The sequence below is a fragment of the Pteronotus mesoamericanus genome, unplaced genomic scaffold (assembly GCF_021234165.1).
Source record: "Pteronotus mesoamericanus isolate MK-2021 breed Mesoamerican mustached bat unplaced genomic scaffold, CSHL_Meso_final contig_68, whole genome shotgun sequence".
NCBI classification, from domain to species: Eukaryota; Metazoa; Chordata; class Mammalia; order Chiroptera; family Mormoopidae; genus Pteronotus; species Pteronotus mesoamericanus.
The window spans coordinates 27352645-27373094 of record NW_026555234.1 but is presented as its reverse complement, the minus strand read 5'-3'; the positions used below and the strand labels follow the sequence as shown (position 1 = coordinate 27373094).

The following is a 20450-nucleotide window of genomic DNA, read 5'->3' as shown; positions in this document are numbered from 1 at the left end:
CCTTGTGATACAAAGCCCAGGTAATGATAATATCTGAAAAATTGCTCACACCCTGCTCTGCTTTTTCCCAAAACAAATTTCAAATAGAGTCACAATGGCGTAAGAAAAGTGATGCTAGTAAGAATGTTTATCCTTAGGGTCCTTAGCAAACTGGAATTCATTTCAATAATAATCTGTTGAGCACTTACCATAAACCTAGCATTTGGCTCAAAGATTAGCAACATGAATAATAGTCAAGGGTATGGGGGAATAAATACTGATGGAAGGAGACTTGACTTGAAGTGCTGAACACACACTGCAGTGTACAGAGGACTGTGGAATTGTGCGCCTGAAACCTGTATAATTCTGTTAACCAGTGTACCCCAATAAATTAAAATATAAATAAATAAATAATAAAAATTTTAAAGAATCACCAACTATTTCTGTTAGGAAGAAGCTCATGTGGTCTGATTTTCTCAAACAGTTGTTGTTTCACCAAATGCTAGAAGCTGGGTGACCCCAAATGGAGTTACAAGAAGATAAAAGAAGGCATCTAGAATGGGGGGAAAAGAGACTTCAACATTTAAGGATGAGTGGGCAGGATCTAGTTTATAAAACTTTTTCCACAGGATGAGGAGGTAAAATACGGAGAGTCACCAAAAGTCAAAAGAGCTGGAAGCAGGCAATGAAGATAAGTATATATGAGAAATAAATATATTTTGGAGAAGACATGGTATAACTTTTGAGTATTTATGGAGTTCACATGGTATGCTTTTTGTCTGATATGCAGTTGACACTCAAGCTATAATCTATATATTATTTGTGTTAAAGTGGAAATATATTGAGTAGTAACTAAAATGGGAAAAGAAAATAAATGTTAATTGTTAAAATTTTAATTTTAGGAAAATGGAGTAGTCAAGCTTATCCTTATTCCTCCCACTAAGTATAAGTAAAAACCTTAGGCATTATATACACACACACACACACACACACGCACGCGCGCGCGCGCATTTAACAGGCCCTGAAAGTCTGGGAAAAGGAAGGCTGGGTGTAGAAATTGAGACCTAAAGTCCTACATGGTAATGGGTTTCGGGGATTTCTTTTTACCTCATCTATTCTAGTCTTGGAGCTGAAGAAACTGGTTACCCATAAACACGAACAGGTGCACACAAAACAACCACCGGCAAAATCCTGCTCTCTCTAGCCAAAGACCAGCAAAGGCCAGCCAAGCAACCTAGAAAGGCAGAAGACATTGAGGTAATAACTGCTCCGCTGTGTCAGCTTACAGGAAGGTGTAGCGCATAATTACTTTCAGGCTCCTCATTTCTTAACAGGATTTTTTAAAAGAGAAGACTGATCTTTGTACCTTCTCCACAGTTGCCTTTTCCAGAATGTTATATAGTCAGAATCATATAGTACATAGTCTTTTTAAATTGTATTTTTTCACTTAGTTTTATGTGTTTAAGTTTCCTCCAGGTCTTGCCATGGCTGAATAAGTCGTTTGTTTTTAGTGTTGAATATTATTTCATAATCTGCAAAGAGAATCATTCATTCATTCATCTTCTGAAGGACAACTTGGGTTCTTCCAGGTTATGGCAACTATGAATATAACTGCTACACACATTCATGTAAAGGTTTTTGTGTGGACATAAGTATTCATCTCCATTGGGTAAATACCAAGGTATAATTGCTGAATCATATGGTAAGACTATGTTTACTTCGTCAAGGAACTCCCAGACTGTCTTCCAAAGTGGCTGTATTTTTGCATTCCCACCAGCAATAAATGAGAGCTTCTGTTTTTTCAGACACTCACCAGCGTTTGGTGTTATCTATGTTCCAGATCTGGGCCATTATAATAGTTTAGCAGTACCATCTCATTATTGTTTTAATTTGCATTTCCCTGATGACATATAATATAAAGTATTACTTTATATATGCTTTTTTGCCAATTGTATGTCTTCTTTAGTGAGATGTCTATTAAGATCTGTGATCCATTTTTTAGTCATATTGTTTGTTTTCTTATTGAATTTTCAAAGACTTTTTGTATATTTTAGATAAGAGTCTTTTGTTTTTTTACATATTTTATTGCTTATGCTATTACAGTTGTCCCATTTTACCCCCTTTGCCCCCCTCCATCCAGCCCGTCCCCCACTTCATAGTCAATCTCCACACCATTGTCCATGTGCATGGGTCCTTCATACATGTTCGTTGACTAATCCCTCCACCTTCTTTCAGACAACCCCTGCTTCCCTCATCCCTTCTTACAGCTGTCAGTCTGTTCCATGAATCTATGCCTCTGGTTCTATTTTGCTCACTAGTTTATTTTTGTTCATTAGATTCCTCTTATAAGTGAGATCATATGGTATTTGTCTTTCACCAACTGGCTTATTTCACTTAGCATAATAAATAGTCTCCAGTTTCAACACTGCAGTTGCAAAAGTTAGGGTGTTCTTCCGTCTTTCTTCTGCATAGTATTCCACTGGGGAGATGTACCATAGTTATTTTATCCACTCATCTGCTGATGGGCACTTAGGCTGTTTCCAAATTTTGGCTATTGAAAATAGTGCTGCTATGAACACGAGGGTGCTTAAATACTTTGAGTAGTCATTTCAGAAATTTTTGGTATATTCCTAGCAGTGGAATCACTGGGTAAGAAGGCAGTTCATTTTTAGTTTTTTTGAGGAAATTCCATACTGTTTTTCACAATGGCTGCACCATCTGCATTCCCACCAGTAGTGCACTGTGGTTCCCTTTTCTCCACATCCTCGTCAGCATTTATGTATTGATTTATTGCTGATACCTAGAGAACAGTTCTTTATGATATATTCTTTTGCAAATATTTTCTCCCAGACTGTGGCTTGTTTTCTCGTTCTCTTGACAGTGTTTTCACAAAGTAGAAGTTTTTCATTTTCATCAAGTTCAGCTTATCAATTATTTCTTTCATCGATCATGTTTTGGTGTAATATCTAAAATGTCATTGTCATTCTTGAGGTCATCAGGCTGTCTTCTATGCTATCTTCTAGGAGATTTATAGTTTTGAATTCTACATGTAAGTCTGCAATACATTTTGAGTTAATTTTTGAGAAGGGTATAAGGTCTTTTTCTTGGTTTATTTTTTACATGTGGATGTCCTGTTGTTTCAGAAACATTTGCTCCATTGTATTGCTTTTGCTCCTTTGTCAAAGATCAATTAACTTCATTTATGTGGGTCTATCTGGGGGAATCTCTATTTTGTTTTGTAGGTCTATTTGTCTATTTTTTTCACAAATATTACACTGGCTTAATAACTGTAGGCCCATAGTAAGTTTTGAAGTTGGATAACATCAGTCCCTTGATGTTTTTCTTCTCCTTCAATTTCAAGTTGGCTATTCTGAGTCCTTTACCTCCCCATATAAATTTTTAAAACTTTGTTCATATCTACAAAGAAATTTTCTGGGATTTTTATTGAAATTGACTAAATCAACAGATCAAGTTGGGAAGAACTGACATCTGGACAATATTGAGCCTTCCTATTCATGAGCATGGTCTATCTCTCCATTTATTTCATCCTTATTTGATTTATTCATCAGTTTTATGGTTTTCCTTTTATAAATCTACATATTTTGTGATATTTATAGCTATTTCACTTTGGGGAATACTAAAATAAATGGTAGTATGTTTTTAATTTCAAACTCTACTTGTTCATTGCTGATATATTGCAGCTCCTCACCTTTTGAAGAATGAAATGGAAACATTTTAGTGTCACATTTCAGATCCTCAATAAAGTGGCTCCGTATCAGTTTACCTTTCTTGGGCAACAAACCACTTCCAAAACTTAATAACTTAAAAAACAACCATTTATGAGCTTGCCATTGTGAGTATTTGCAATTTGGACTGAGATCAGCTGGACTGTTTTCCACTGATCTTGTCTGGACTTACCTCTGTAATCTGCTGCTAATTTGTCAGAGGCCAAGTTACTTATGACGGCCTTTCTCCATATTTGGCTGTTGACAGGCTTGAATCTGGGTGCTTCAATTCTCTGAATATCTTCTTCAATAGTCTAGCTCAGACTTATTCACTTAGAAGCAGTGTTCCAAGTGTATGAGATAAGAGATTACAAGGCCTTCAGAGGCCCGGTTCCAAATTCATACACCACTTCCCCTACATCCTGTTGGTCAAAGGACGTTATCGCAAAGTTAAGGAATATGAAAATACATTCTATGTCTTCATGAGAGGAACAATAATTTGTGGCCATTTGCAATCTACTAGAGATTCAGTCCATCTTTCCAGATTCACACCTAGAAGCAAACTCTGCACACCAGCTTTTAATACTTTACTAAAATTTACCCACACTCTAAAATCATCACACACATACGCAGTGAACACACACAACAGACTTCTTTCATATTAGAAATCTTATCCATACTACATGTCTTAATTCATATGACATCCATTTTCCAAAGTTTTCATTAATCTCTAGGACATAATTATTAATCATTCCACTCTCAGATATCTTGGAGCACTTTAAAAACATTCTGTCTTGCTGTATATATTATTTGTGTTTTATAATATATGAGTAAGAATATACATCTGTATTTTTCATTAGGTGAAGAGACTTTTTGCATAGGTTAAGATCATACCCATTTATCTTTGATAATGGAAACAATGAATAGACAGTTTCTGGTGCATAGTAGGATAACAATTTTGACAAATGAATAAACACACCTTTCAATATAAGAATCTCAACAATCCTTGACAGATACTCTCCTTGCCTCACTAAGCTTGCTGAAAGTTATTTTACAATGTTTTCCAGCCGAATTCCATTCACTGGTCCTGTATTACTAATTCCTCACAGAGAGACAGCTCAAATAAATATTTGTCAAAATGTTTCATAGTTTATTCCAATGTGTATGACTGTGGTTTAGCATCTCCTGCTAAACATGCAATGATTTGACCTTAAAATTATCTTCTCCCTACAGTGTTTACCTTTTGTTTGGCATGAGGTAAAAATAACGTGTGACTTGTATGTTACTGTTTTTTAGTTTAGGTTCTTTAAGCAAATATTATAAAAAATAGTTATGGTCATTTCAAAAAGAAGCAATTTGAATGATTTTTCTATAAAACCTTTAAGCATCGAATCTATTTTCAAACTACTGCATGCAATTAACGAAGCTCTCTGTTTTCTGCCTCCTCTCTTTCTCCAGTTTTTTCACCATATAACAACATGTACACATGCAACATACACACACGCACACACACACACATTTTTTTCCATCTATTTCTAATTTCTTTTAACTCCCGTTAGAATTTGCCACTTCTTTCTTTGTGTCCACCAATATAATATTTATTATGACAAGGCAAATTTTATTAACTTGTGTGAACGTTCCTTCCCCTGCTACTCCCAAAGGAAAATGATTTGCCAGCTCAGTCCTCACCTATTTTGTGATGCATAACAAAAAGATTGAGAATACAAGTCACAACCCATGTATCCATGTTTTCAAATTTCTTGGCATATAGTTGTTCATACTAATTTCTTATAATCCTTTATATTTCTGTAATATCAGTTGTAATCTCTCCTCTTTAATTTCTGATTTTATTTATTTGGGTCCTCTCTTTTTCTTGATGAGTCCACTTAAAAGCTTGTCGATTTCATCTTTTCAAATGACCAGCTCCTGGATTAATTGATCTTTGAATTGTTCTTTTAGTCTCTATGTAATTTAATTCTGCTCCAATCTTGGTTATTTCTTTCCTTCTACTTGCTCTGGGCTTTGTTATTGTTCCTTCAGTTCTTATAGATGTAGGGTTAGGTTGTTTATTTGAAATGTTTCCTTTTTAGATAGACCTGTATCACTACAAACTTCCCTCTCAGGACTGCCTTTGCTGTGTCCCATAAACTTTGGACTGTTGTGTGTTTGTTTTCATTTGTTTCCAGAAACTTTTTGATTTCTCCCTTAATCTCATTATTAATCCATTCATTGTTTAATTGCATGCTATTCAATCTGTATGAATTTGAGTGTTTTTGAGGTTTTTTTCCTTGAGGTTGGTTTCTAGTTTCAGATCCTTGAGGTCTGAGAAAATGCTTCTGATTTCAATTTTCTTGAATTTGTTGAGGCTTGTTTTGTGTCCTATCATGTGGTCTGTCTTCAAAAATATTCCATGTGCATTTGAAAATAATGTATTTTGCTTCTTTGGGATGAAAGGTTCTATATATATCAGTTAAGTCAATTTGATCTAAGGCATTGTTTAATGTCAAAATATCCTTGTTGATATTTTGTTTGGAAGATCTATCCATTTCTGAGAGTGGGCTGCTAAAATCCCCTAGTATAAGTGTGTTGCTCCCTATATCTTTCTTGAAGTCTTTCAAGATTTTCCTTATATATTTGGGTGTTTCTGTGTTGGGTCCATATATGTTTACAATGACCACCTTACATCATACACAAAAATAAATTCAAAGAGGATAAAAGACTTTAATATAAGTTGTGACACTATAAAAGTCCTAGAGGAGAACACAGGCAGAAAAATCTGATATCCACGCAGTATATTTTCACTGATGTATACCTTAGAGCAAGGACATAAAGGAAAATATAAACAAATGAGATCTCATCAAAATAAAAAAGCTTCTGCACAGCTAAAGAAAACATCAGTAAAATGAAAAGGAATCCAACCATAGGGGAAAATATATTTGCAAATGATACCTCAGACAAGGGTTTGATCTCCAAAATATATAAAGAACTCACGCAACTCCATTCCAGGAAGACAAACAACCCAATTAAAAAATGGGCAAAGGACCTGAACAGACACTTCTCCAATGGGGACAGACAGAGGGCCCAGAGACGTATAAAAGGATGCTCAGTATCATTAGCCATCAGAGAAATGCCAATTAAAACCACAATGAGATACCACTTCACACCAGTCAGAATGGCCATCATAAACAGATCAACAAACAACAAGTGCTGGTGAGGTTGTAGAGAAAAGGGAACCCTAATATACTGTTGGTAAGAATGCAGACTGGTGCAGCCACTGTGGAAAGCAGTTCGGAATTTCCTCAGAAAACTAAAAATGGAACTGCTTTTTGACCTGACAACTCCATTGCTTGGCTTATACCCTAAGAATTCTGAAACATCAATTCAAAAGAATCTATGCATCCCAATGTTCATAGCAGCACAATTTACATTAACCAAGTGCTGGAAGCAACCTAAATGCCATCAGTAAATGAGCGGATCAAAAAACGATGGTACATTTACACAATGGAATACTTCACAGTAGAAAGAAAGAAAGAGCTCCTAAATTTGCTACAACATATATGGAACTGGAGAGCATTATGCTAAATGAAATAAGCTAGGTGGCGAAAGACAAATACCATATGATCTCAGCTATAAGTGGAACCTAATCAACAAAACAAACAAGAAAGCGAAATATAACCAGAGACATTGGAATAAAGAACAAATTGATAGAAACAAGAGAGGAGGGGAATAATGAGGAAAAATAGGGGAAGGACCATCAAGGGACATGTATAAACGGCACAGGGACAAAGCCAAAGGGGGTAGGTTTGAGGGTGGGAGGTGGGGATGGGTGGGGCATGGGGGAGTGGTGAGGGGAAATGGAGACAACTGTACTGGAACACCAATAAAAAAAAAGACACAACCCATCCTGCCATGTTTTTTCCTCTCCTCCTAGTTTTGTCTTTATGGCAGAATAAAATATCATCATTTTGCATATCTTAATGAAATAATGGATCTAAGCGATATATCCATTATTCGCTGCTAAAATCATTCATGGAACGATAATGGGAAACTTTATAATGGGTGTATCAGACTGATAGTACTCAATCTCAGTGCCAAATCTTAACATCATGCATGAGGACACATCAGGCATTAATGCCATTTAATGTGAAACGAGAGACACTAGGGAGCTCACAGCACTATATGTCTCAGCCACTTTGCTGGAAATAAAGGGGATAAAGAACCTTTTGAATGACAACAAAATGCAGTCAGTAATTTCTAAAAAGAATGAATTTACATGACAAATTACCTAATTTACTTTTTTCATTTGTATTCAATTTATTGGGGTGACATTGGTTAATAAAATTATATAGGTTTTTAGTGTCATTTCTATGATACAGAATCTTCATATTGCATTGTGTTCTCACCACCCAAAGGCAAATTATCTTGTCACCGTATATTTGATCCTTGTACCTTTTAATACCCACCTATCACCCTTCCCTTTAGTAACCACCACTCTGCTGTCTGTGTCTATGAGTTCTAATTTGTTTTTCTTGTTTGTTCATTTGTTGCTTTCATTTTGATATCTCTCATATGAGTAAAATCATATGATTCCTAAGTTTTTTCTGACTTATTTTGCTTAGAATGATATTCTCAAGGTCCATCCATGTTTTCACAAATGGCAGTATTTCATTCTTTCCTATGGCTCAGGAGTATTCCAATGTGTATATGTACCACAACTTCTTTATCCAGTCATCTATTGAAAAAAACTTTGGTTGTCTCCATGTCTTGGTCACTATGAATAATGCTGCAATAAACACAGAGATGCATATAAATTTGCAAATAAATGTCTTCAGATTTTACAAGTAGGTACCCAGAAAGGGATTGTTGGGTCATATGGTAACTCTATTCCTAACTTTTTGAGGAACTGCCATCTTAATTTTTTATAATGACTATATCTTTTACATTTCCATGAGTAGTGAATAATAGTTCCTTTTTATATACAATCTCTCCAACACTTTTTATTACTAGTCTCATTGATAATAGCCATTTTAGCAACTGTGAGGTTATATCTCATTATAGTTTTGATTTGCATTTCCCTAGTAGCTGGTGAAGTTGAGCATCTTTTCATATTTCTGATGGCCATTCATATGTCTCCTTGGGCATCAAGAAGAGAAGTGTCTGTTCATTTGATCATTTTTCAATTTTTAATTGTTTGTTTGGTGTTGAGTTGTATGAATTCTTCATATATTTTGGATATTTTCCCCTTTGTCAGAGCATTTGTTCACAAATATCTTCTCCCATTTGGTTGCTTGCTTTTTTGTTTTGTTGTTAACTTCTCTTGCAGAAACTTTTTATTTGATATAGTCTCATTAATTTATTTTTGCCTTGTGTTTAGGTTCAAATTAGTAAAATCTTCTCTAAGACCAAGTTCTATAAGTTTAGTACCTATGGTTTCTTTCATGTAATTTATTGTTTCAAGTCTTATATTTAGGTGTTTGATCCATTTTGAGGTTGTTTTTTTTATCTGGGGGGGGCAAACAGCAGTCCAGTTTCATTCTTTTGCATGTGACCTTCCAATTTTCTCAGCATCATTTATTGAAGAAGGTTTCTTTTCTTTATTTTTTTCACATTTGTCAAAAATTATTTGCCCATATACATGTGGGTTTATTTCTGGGCTCTCAATTCTGTTCCATTAATCTATGTGTCCATTTTTCTGCCAATACAATGCTGTTTTGATTATCATTATTCTGTAATATAATTTGAAGTCAAGTAGTGTGATACCTTTGTTTTTGTTCTTTTTTCTCTGAATTGCTTTGGCTATTGTGGGCTTTTTTTAGTTATATACAAGTCTGATTTTTTTTTGTTCTATTTCTTTAAAAAGGTTCATGGGGATTTTGATGGGGATTGAATTAAATCTGTATATTGCTTTGGGTAATATGGACATTTTAACAAAGTTTCTTCTAATCTGTGAACACAGAATATCTTTCCATTTCATTGTTTCTTTTTCAATCTCTTTTAATAATGCTTTGTAGTTTTCAGCATATAGATTTCTCACATCCTTTGTTAGGTTTATTCTGAGGTATTTTATTCCTTTTGTTGCAACTGCAAAAAGAATTTTTTTCTCTTTTTTTGATATTTCATTGTTAGTTTATAGGAATGCAGTGGGTTTTTGTACATTGATTTTGTATCCTGCAACTTTACTGTATTTTTTTATCATTTATAATATTTTTAGTGGAGTATTTACGGACTTCTATATAAAGAATCATGTAATCTGCAAAAACTAACACTTTTACTTCTTCATTCCTAGTTTGGATATCTTTTATTTCTTTTTGTTGCCTGAATGCTCTGGCTAAGACTTCTACTACTATGTTGAATAAGAGTGGTGAGAGTGGACATCCTTGTCTTGTTCGTGATTTTAAAAGAAAAGCTTTCAGTTTTTCACCATTGACTAAGATATTAGCTAAGATATTTGTCATATGTAGCCCTTATTATGTTGATGTACTTTCTTTCCATACCCATTTATTGAGTGATTTAATCATAAATTGACATTGTATCTTATCAAATGTTTTTCATACCTCTAAAATCTTTTGATTTTAGTATACTTTATAATTTATTATACTTTAATATTTTGATAAAATCAAAAGATTTTTATCTTTTATTTTGTTAATGTGGTGTATTACATTGATTGATTTGCACATGTTGAACCATTCTTGTGCCTCTGCAATGAACCCCGCTTGATCATGATATATTATTTTTAATGTTTTTTTATATTCAATTTTGCCAGGGCTTTGTTTAGGATTTCTGTATGTTTATTCATGAGAGATATTGGTCTATGGTAGTTTTGGGGTTTTTTGTATGGTGTCCTAACCAGGTTTTGGTAACAGGGCTGTGTTGGCCTCCTAAAATGTGTTAGGAAGTACTGCCCGTTCAATTTTTTTGGAAGGGTTTGAGAAAGATAGTTATCAAATCTTTTTTGAATGCTTGGTAGAAGCCATCTAGTCCTGGACTTTTTTGGGGGGAAATTTTTGATGGCTGCTTCAATTTCTTCACTGTTAATTGGTTTATTTAAATATTTCAATTCCTAATGGTTCACTTCAGGAGAGTTATGTGTTTCTAGAAACGTATCCTTTTCTTCTACATTATTGAAGACATATAGTCTTTTATGGTATTTTAGTGTGATCTTTTGTATACCTGTGATATCTGTGGTAAGCGTTCCTCTTTAATCACTAATTTAGTTCTTTGGGGTCTTTTATCTTCTTTTCTTAGTGAATCTAGCCAGGGGTTTGTCAATTTTATTAATAATAAAGTGGCTAGGAAAAATCAAAGAGGAGGGAGGAAGGGCCCATAGTCAAAAGATACATCCTGTACATCCTATGTTTATATCCTGATTTTAACCGAACCAGCTGTAAAAATTATCACCAACATCACCACTGTTATCGTCATCATCCTCAAAGAGTTTAAAGATCTATGTTTAATGATAATAAGAAATGATTATATTAAAACAGTGATATTGTAGATGTTAAAAATGTCCATATTTTTTAGAGACACTTTCTGAAGTACAAATGGATAAAAACAATAATATATTCCAGTTTATTTTTAAAATAACACATGGAGGAGGAAGAATATGTTGAACTAATAAAACAAGTTTGACCATGTTGATAACTGTTGAAGCAAATGACAGCTACTCATGGTTTTTTTTCAACTTTTCATTTGTTTTAAGCCATATTTTTTTAAGAAATGTAAGTTTCTTTAAAAAGATTTCAATAAGTGTGAAACTGTTGGCTCAATCAATCCATAGTAAATGTAGGCAAAGTTGAGAACATTTCTGAGGTCAGTGAACAAAAATTTATAATGGCATCAATTTATTTTTTCGTGTAACTCTCTGAAGCAGCACTAAACTCCTGGAGTGGGAGGTTGAAGTGAAAACACAAAGAATTTGTACAAAAATAATTATATTCATGTTTGTTTTTTATCCATTAAACTTATGTAATGAAATACAGAGAAGCAAGAGAGAGAAGAGTATTGGGAAGGTTTTAATGAAATGATAGACCTTATAAACTCAACTGGATTTTTAAAAATTAAGTGAACAGAGAAGAAAGTAATAGAATTAGGGATTTGATAAGGAAGTGAACACTGTCTGGAAATCTCAGGACATCAAATTATAATCTCAGAAAGAGTGTTTGTATACGTAGTCTGAAAGGAATGGAGAGTGTGGTCACAGAAAACAAGTCTTTTAATTGGTAACTTTAATAGTTTAAGTTTTAAAGGGAATCCAGAATGGCTGACATCATTTGAATGTATTTATTCCATCTTTCTTGGCTAAGGATTTGTCTTCCATAATTCTGTCCTCATTACCTTATTGATTAATCACTCTCTAATACCTATCTTGATGCCCTCTCAAGCAAATAAGCCATATCGGGCAACTTTATTTTTCATAAAGCACTGCTTTCATAATTACATTCACTCAGAACTCCTTCACTCATAATTACTCCTTCACTCAAAACTGTCAGTGGCTCCCCATCTATCTGCAGATTATATTTAAAATTTGTAGTCTGTTATTCCCAGTACTTCTCACAACTAGTCATATTTTGTTCATTTCACCTTCCTAGTCTCTCATTCATACCAGTCTCAGATATATCTTCTTCCTATTTTTTCTTTTCTCTCCTTTTTATTCTCCAAAATTGGAATTCCCTTTCCCTGTAATGATTTTCATACAAAATTAATAATCTCATCAAAATAAAAATAAACACATTGTAGAAAAGTCTGCTTGGGTTCAAATCCAATCTCTACCACATAGTAGCTATACATAACATGGTGATAATAATAGTGCTTCCTTTCAGAATTGTTGTGAAGCTTTAATACATGAAAGGCACTTTACTTCTTCAGAAACTTTTGCAACTACTTATGAAAGACCTCCTTGCCATGATCATATTTCCTTATATAAATTTCTTTAGTAGAGATATGTTGTTGTTATACCTCAAAATATTCCCACATATTGCCTTAGACTTGTTCCATAATTACATGAAAAAATTGCTATACCTTTGATATTCTTGTATTCATTATATTTAAGTAGTATTTTCACCATTAGCTACTTAATAAGTGATTATGATTAATAAATAACCAAATATCTAAATTGAATAAAAGGAGTGAACAGATATATTAATGAATCAGTGAATAAATAAAAGAGATATGAAACAAAGTAGCATGAGTGTGTTAAGTGAAACCTAGGAAAAATGTGTCATCTCAAATTCCGAAGTTATTCTACCTTAGAATGTTAATTTTTCACTGAAGCATCAACCTTAATATTCCAGATTGTGATTTCCCACTAATTATTCATTACCTGTCTGATTCAGAAAACCAAAGTGTATCTATTTTTCACCATTATAGCTGCTACTTATATGTTAATAAAGTAAATTTTCTATACTAAGTTTAAAAAAATTGTACTACTTTACACAGATTACAAAGGCATTGCTCAATTTCATAGAGCTCTCCCATGTACTGAAGAAATTTTAAAAAGTAAATTCTGAGCCCTGACTTGTATGGCTCAGTTGGTTAGATGGCATCCCAGAAAGCAAAATGTAGTCAGTTCAATTCCTGGTCAGGGCACATGCCTGGGTTGCAGATTCAGTCCCGGTCAGGGTTCATACAAGAGGCAATCTATGAATGTTTCTCTTCCTCTCCTTCTCTGTCTTTTCCTCTCTTTCTGAAAGTAAATAAATAAAATCTTCTAAAAAATTAAATTCTGACAAAAATCAATGTTGACATTTTAGATGTTTTCCATCTAAATATTCCATCTAAATAGAGTAAATATTTGCTCTAATATTCAGTCTTATCTATACCAATGTAGTAAAATTGAATTATGTAAATGCTAATATACTTTGAGTTTCTGCTGAAGAATTATTGGCAAGGCTGTGGAGAAAAGGGAACACTAGTACACTGTTGGTGGGAATGCAGACTGGTGCAGCCATTGTGGAAAGCAGTGTGGAATTTCCTCAATAAGCTGAAAATGGAACTTTTCCCAGTGATTCCCCTGCTGGGACTATACCCTAAGAATCCCAAAATGCCCATTAAAAAGAACCTATGCACCCATAGGAAAGATGCAAGGAAAATAAGACCAGCAAAACTGAAAGAAAAAAGAAACCAACAGAGACAAGAGGGAAGGAGGGAGGGGTGGGGGGAATGAAGGGAAGTGGCAAGTCAAGGAACATATAGCAAGGACTCATGGACAAAGCCAAAGTGGGGAAGGATTGAGGGAGGGAGAGAGGGGAGGGGAGTAGGGGAAGGTGTATTTGTAAAAATAAATAAATTAATTTAGAAAAAAAGAAACATGTATAAAGGACCCATGGACAAAACCATAGTGGGGAAGGTTTGAGGGAGGAAGGTAAGGGAGGGGGTCAGGGGAAGGTGGTGGTGGAGAGGTGGAGACAAATGTATTTGAACAAAAAATAAAAATTAAAAAAATAAAAATATAAAAAAAGTAAAACAAAAACAAAAAACAAAACAAAACAGAAAAAGAATAATTGGGGGTGTTGCTGTTGTTCCAAAGATAATATTTCTTCTAAGCTTTTGTTTAATGTTACTATATCTCATCTGATTATTTTGAATTTATATAAAAATTGACATCAAAGTGAATGTCTCCTCTGTTTTCTTTAATAAACGTGCTATCAGTGTTTTTTTAAATTAAGATATAATTCAGTACCACAAAATCCACCCCTTTACATTATATAATTCAGTAATCATTAGTATATTTACAAACTGCATTACCATCATCACTATCTAAGTCATGAACACTTTTTTTTCATTCTATCAATGAGCCCTAGTCCCTTGGAAATTATTAATATGCTTTTTTATGGGTTTGCCTATTCCAGACATTTCATGTATATGGAATAATACATTATGTGGCATTTTATATGGAGATTTTTTACATTTAGCATAATGTTTTCAATGTTTGTGAATGTTATATAATGAGCCAGTACTTCATTTATTTTTAAGCTGAGAAATAGTCTATCGTATAGATATAGGACATTTTGTCAATCCATTCATCAGCTGATGGACTTTTGGGTTGTTTGAGCTCTTTGCTATTACAAATAATGCTGTTATTGTTACTATAAGTAGTTAGCTAGTTTTTAATAAGAAAGAGAGCAAAAAGAATTAGACATTGAAAAATTAGGGTGAATGAGCCTGTTTGCTTTATCAAGAAGCACTCCAGTAGATCATATCTTTTCTCCTCCAAGAGGATGAACACTTCTCCTTTTCCCCACCCTGTACCAGTACTAGATTGTTGGGGGGCTGCAAGGGGAAGTGCTTGACTATAGAGGTCTGTTAGTCTAACTAGGGGATGGCTCTATCAAAGCCCACAAAAGCTTGGGAAGTTGATTGGTTATTTTGAAAAAGTTCCTGGTCTATCCCAACCCCAAGCTAATGTAATCCTGGAAGAATAAAGAAGCTCATTCTTCTCTTTCTCTCTTCCTCCCACCCCTCACCCTTGTTCACCCTGTAATGCACTCACCCAATTCATCGTGTGTTCTCTGTAACCTGGGAGATACGACCATGTGGGTCTAGCAGCTACTAGGGCCTGCAACAGATTGTCTGGGCTCCAGGCTGTAATATGAAACAGAAACCCTGGACGCGGCTTTTGTTTTGGCACTGATTTCCCGTGGTGGGACGGACAGAGATGGGACTCTGGAGGGACATCATTTTGACTTTGTTTTTTGAATAAATCCTACCACCAGATCTCATCCTCTTTTATGCATCCCAGAAAATGCTTTTACTCATTCCTCAAGAATCCCACTTTTACTCACAACACTATGGACCTTTGCTTACAATATTTTGTGTAGAGATATATTTTAAAATCTCTTGGGTATATACTCAGTGTAATTAATGCATCCTAGAGTAACTCTGTTTAACCGTTTGAGGAACTACCCAATTCTTTTTCAAAGTGGTCACAACATTGTATAATCCTGCAAGCTATCTATGAATGCTCCAATTTCCATGTCCTTAACCATACTGTTTGTATTTTTCATTATAGTCGCTTAGTAGGTATAAAGTGGTAATTCACTTTGGCTTTTATTTGAATTTGTCTAATTTTTAATGATGTTGAACATTTGTTTGTAAGCTTATTGGCCACTTCTATATCTTTTTTGGAAAAATGTTTCTTCAATCCTTGGCTCATTTTAATTTTTTTTATTTTTAATTTAATTTATTAGTGTGACATTGGTTAATAAGATCATATAGGTTTCAAGTGCACATTTCTATGACACTAAATCAATACATTACACTGTGTGCCCGCCATCTACAATCAAACAATCTTTCCTCATCATATATTCGGCCGTTCTCCATCCCCACCTCCTACCGCCTTCCCTCTGGCAACCACCACATTGCGGTCTGTGTCCAGGAGTTTCCGTTTTACTGCCTACATATTGGATTTTTTAATTTTTAAGTTGTAAGTATTTTCAATATATTCTGGATATTAGAAACTTGTCAGATGAAGTTTTATTTTTATTAAATGTTTAAACCAATAATTGTCCTAAGAATCTTGTTCTTTTCTAAGAGCCTTTGTGTGCATGTTAGGGCTACCTTTCAACACTTAAGATTATTACTCCATTTTGGTCTTTACTTACTGCTTAGAAACAGCCTGAAAGTCAGCCAGTGGTAAGTGTTTAAGAACTGCATCTTGGAGGAACTCCAGCCACATTTTATTCCTTCCAGAAGATGCTCAGATGATGGTTTCAACTCTGGCCATTTAGTTATCAAGGTCGCCCCAGGACTAGGGAAAAGGGGCCTGGGACTAGAACACAGTAAAATGCCACCAAACTCACTTTTGTTTTTATTGAGATTCAGTAAAGTCTTGAGTAAGGATGCTCAAAACTGATGAAGTGTTTGGTTAATTTCCAGACTTTTAAAACAGCTGATTTTCACCATTTTGCAATATTATCATTACTCTTATGAAGGAGACGATTTTTGGAGGTTGTTATCCATTCTTGCTCTATCAGTGTTTTTTACAATTGATATAACCTTTATGTTTGTCATTTTCTAAGGAAATTTTTAACAAATAGGAAATCATATTTCAATGCCCAGAAAAGCTGTGCTCATCCCATAACATTATATTGAATCTTACAGGGTCAAGCCATTCCTTCGTTTTTTCTCAGAAGCCCCAATTCAAACTGAACACAATTTGACCACTAAGAAACAGGGACTACAAGAACAATTATTTTTTCTCTTTAGTTATCTTCTTGCTGCTTGATTTTATCACTCTGAGATTGTATTGTAATCTTAGGAGCTGTGTGCCATGCAAAATAAGGCTGCTATAGAATAACATAAATCAAACAGTATGTGATATATTGAAAGTTGTACTTCTCATAACTGAAAACACTGACAGTTCTGATCTTATGATAATAATAATAAAAAAAAAACCTGACTGAGGTGCCTAGATTTCTTTTCCTGGACAAAGAATGATAATGATCAGCCAAATTTTTTTTTTCATAACCTCCTCTATTGTTCTAGAGTTTCCTGCATTCTAAACAGCATAATAATCATTTCCTCCAGTACCTTGAAATCAGGTGCCTGTGTGATAGAGGCCAAGCTCAAAGCTGTCACACTAAGTAATAAATCTAATCACTTCAAAAGAGCTCATATCTTAGTCTTGATTAGATCAGGCTGCAGTGAAAAGGTTTTTTTTTTTCTTTTTAAAATAGTCACCTTTCTCAAAACACTTGTCAGTGGAGGAATTATTTAGCTTGGAAAGTTCTTTAAGGAAACAAAATTACCAGTCACCAGTGAAGTGCAGGTCCAAAACTGTAGTTTGTGGGCAACAATCTGGTTCACCTTGAACAGGACGTGTGTGGGTATTTGCAGCCTGGCTTGTAACAAGATACTATAATGTCCTTATAGAACCTTTTTATTTGTAGAGTCCTTTTCAATTTAAAGCCCAAACAAAATGATTTTGTTATCACAGTAAGAAACCCTAAATCCAATTAAATCATTAGTATATTTGACACCCTGCCTTCCTACTTCTCCCTCATTACATCAACAACCTCAGAATTTTCCTCTTTGAAGTAAAGACAGTACAAAGGCAGATATAAAACAATCATTTCATAATACATAGAATGGCTCATAAACAGTCTTAGCAATATTTGGCATAAAATGCTGAACCTACCTATACATAAAACACAATTAAATAAATCCAGTCTCAAACTAGTATCTTTTAGTAGCAAATAAACCATCAGTGAAAATGCAATTTATTTCTACCTGGGGACATGAAGAAAATGAAGTGTTTCCATAAATACATTATTTTATATTATACAATCTTTCTGCTAACAATCATCACTGCAGTCCTATATAAAGGATATTTATTATTTCCAAGAAATGTGCAGGTTATTATTACTAAAATTGAACAAAATAAATAAAACATCATTAAATCTTTTACTGCTCTAAATGTTTAACTGTAAAACCTTAAACTCCTTCCTTTTTTTTTCCAAAGTAGAGCTTCTTAGGTTTTCCTATGTGATAAGTGGAAATCAACTGCGAATGGAGAGCAGACAGGATCTATTTTCAAATTAGAATGAAATTCCATGTCACATCTGCTGTCGTCAATGTCTAGATGATAAAACAGATGCATCTAGAGCACAGTTAAGGGCATGGATGAAATTATTATTCCAAGGAATCAAAGTTTCCTATGTTGCTACAGTGTACCTTTCCACTACCCCCCATCACCTTGTCTCTCTGTTTGTTCCTTATTTGCGAAATGTCATATCTTATATGCTAAATAGTCATGACACAAAATGTTACTCATGTAGAAATACCCCATAAGTTGACATTATACACTTGTCATACTGGTTTTGAATTATTTATTTATTTATTCATTCATTTATTTTGTATCTTAATATATTAACAGAGTAGTCACTGTTCAAGGTTTATTTGGTGTTTTAGTTGGTATGACACTTGGATAGTTGGCTGCATTATTTATATATAGACTTTCTCTTTACATTATATGGGAATGTATAGTGATCTGATTCATAGAGTACACAAAATAAGATCCTGAAGAACAGTTATGCACAAGTCATGCAATACTGGATTTATACATTGAATCCCAGGATGTGATTGACAGTAGAGAAAAAGTTGGACTAGGCACGTTGGGTAAAGGAACCACACATTATATAACACACAGTGAACACACATCTAGTTTGAAGGGCACCTGCAGTGAGTGCTGCATTGGCAGTGGTGCCTTTGAGGAAGTGGAACTGTTTCACACTAACCAGCTTAGGACCACACAAGGTGCGTACCATCCAGCATCAGGACAGAGATGTAGGGTTTTATGAACCGCTACTATTTCTATCTTTAGGAAATTGATGTTTTTAATCATAGATCAGATAAAAGGGACAATATGCACAATCTCCAACTAAAATCTTGTTGTAGCCTAGACAGTGAGGGGGTACATTAGGAGACATTAAAACTGCAGCTCCTTCTGGATCCCCCAAAGTGTATCTGCACTCTTCTTCAAATGGGTCTCTTCCTCAGGTGTCAGAGTCACCTTCACGACATCTGAAATTCCATTCTGTCCCAAGATGCAAGGAACACTAAGGAAGACGTCTTCTTTTATTCCATAGAGACCCTTGATCATGGTGGAAATTGGATGCACCCGCGTAAGATTCTTCATCATACTTTCTGCTAAATCTGCCACGGATAGTCCAATGGCCCAGGATGTGTAGCCTTTCAGTTTGATCACCTCATAAGCACTCTGAACCACCTGTTTGTGAACTTCTTTCCACTGTTCCTTATCTGCATCAGTGCCCAGATCAGGGTGCAGAGTCTTCAGGGAGACAGCGGCAACGTTCACTCCACTCCACACAGGCACACTAGAGTCTCCTGCTCCCCAAGGAACCAGCCATGACAGCTTTCTGGGTGAACTCCCAGCCTTTCCCCCATTAGGTAAGGGAACCGGGCTGAATCCAGATTGCAACCACTTCCAATAACACGGTTTTTAGGAAAGCCACTTATCTTACAAGCCATGTAGGTCAAGACATCCACTGGATTGGAAACAATAAGCAACTTGCAGTTGGGACTGTATTTTACAACATTAGGAATGATGAATTTAAAGATGTTCACGTTACGCTGGACCAAAGTAAGATGGCTTTCTCCCTCTTGTTGACGTGCCCCAGCTGTGACAATAACCAGCTTGGAGTTTGCAGTCACATTATAGTCTTTGCTAGAGACAATTTTTGGTGTTCTAAGGAAAAGGCTGCCATGTTGGAGATCCATCATCTCTCCCTTTAATTTGTCTTCCATGACATCAACAAGAGCAAGTTCATCTGCCAAGTCCTTCATGAAGATACTGATGGCACAGGCCATGCCAACAGCACCAACCCCAATGACTGTAATCTTATTCTGGGGGTTTTGTTATTCCTTTAGGAGATTCATAATCAGCTGATCCTTGAAAGTTGCCATTTTGGACTTAGAGCCAAAAGGAATCGGGTGTGCACGGCGTAAGGGTCTCAGTGGTGCGCATCGCTGGATCTGGACTTGGCAGCAGCAGATCCGGTCTGAATTATTTATTTTTTTAATTGGACAATTAAGAAAAGCCAATTGGAATCCCAGCTTGAGAACCATCAGTCCTTTATTCATATCTGTGCCCACCGTATTGTTTGCATTCATTCATTTATCACTTCTTTTAGTTTTTTTATTTTTTTTTATTTGACTATCAAATTAGACATTGATGGTACAACCATGAGTAAGAAAGACATGGTGACCTCACAGTTTACCATTAATAAG

The 20450-nt window shown here is 34.9% G+C and overlaps 1 pseudogene; it reads right to left on the bottom strand.

Moving 5' to 3' along the window:
• Positions 1-19089: 19089 nt before the first annotated feature.
• Positions 19090-20144, bottom strand: LOC129077715 (L-lactate dehydrogenase A chain-like; annotated as a pseudogene).
• Positions 20145-20450: the final 306 nt, after the last annotated feature.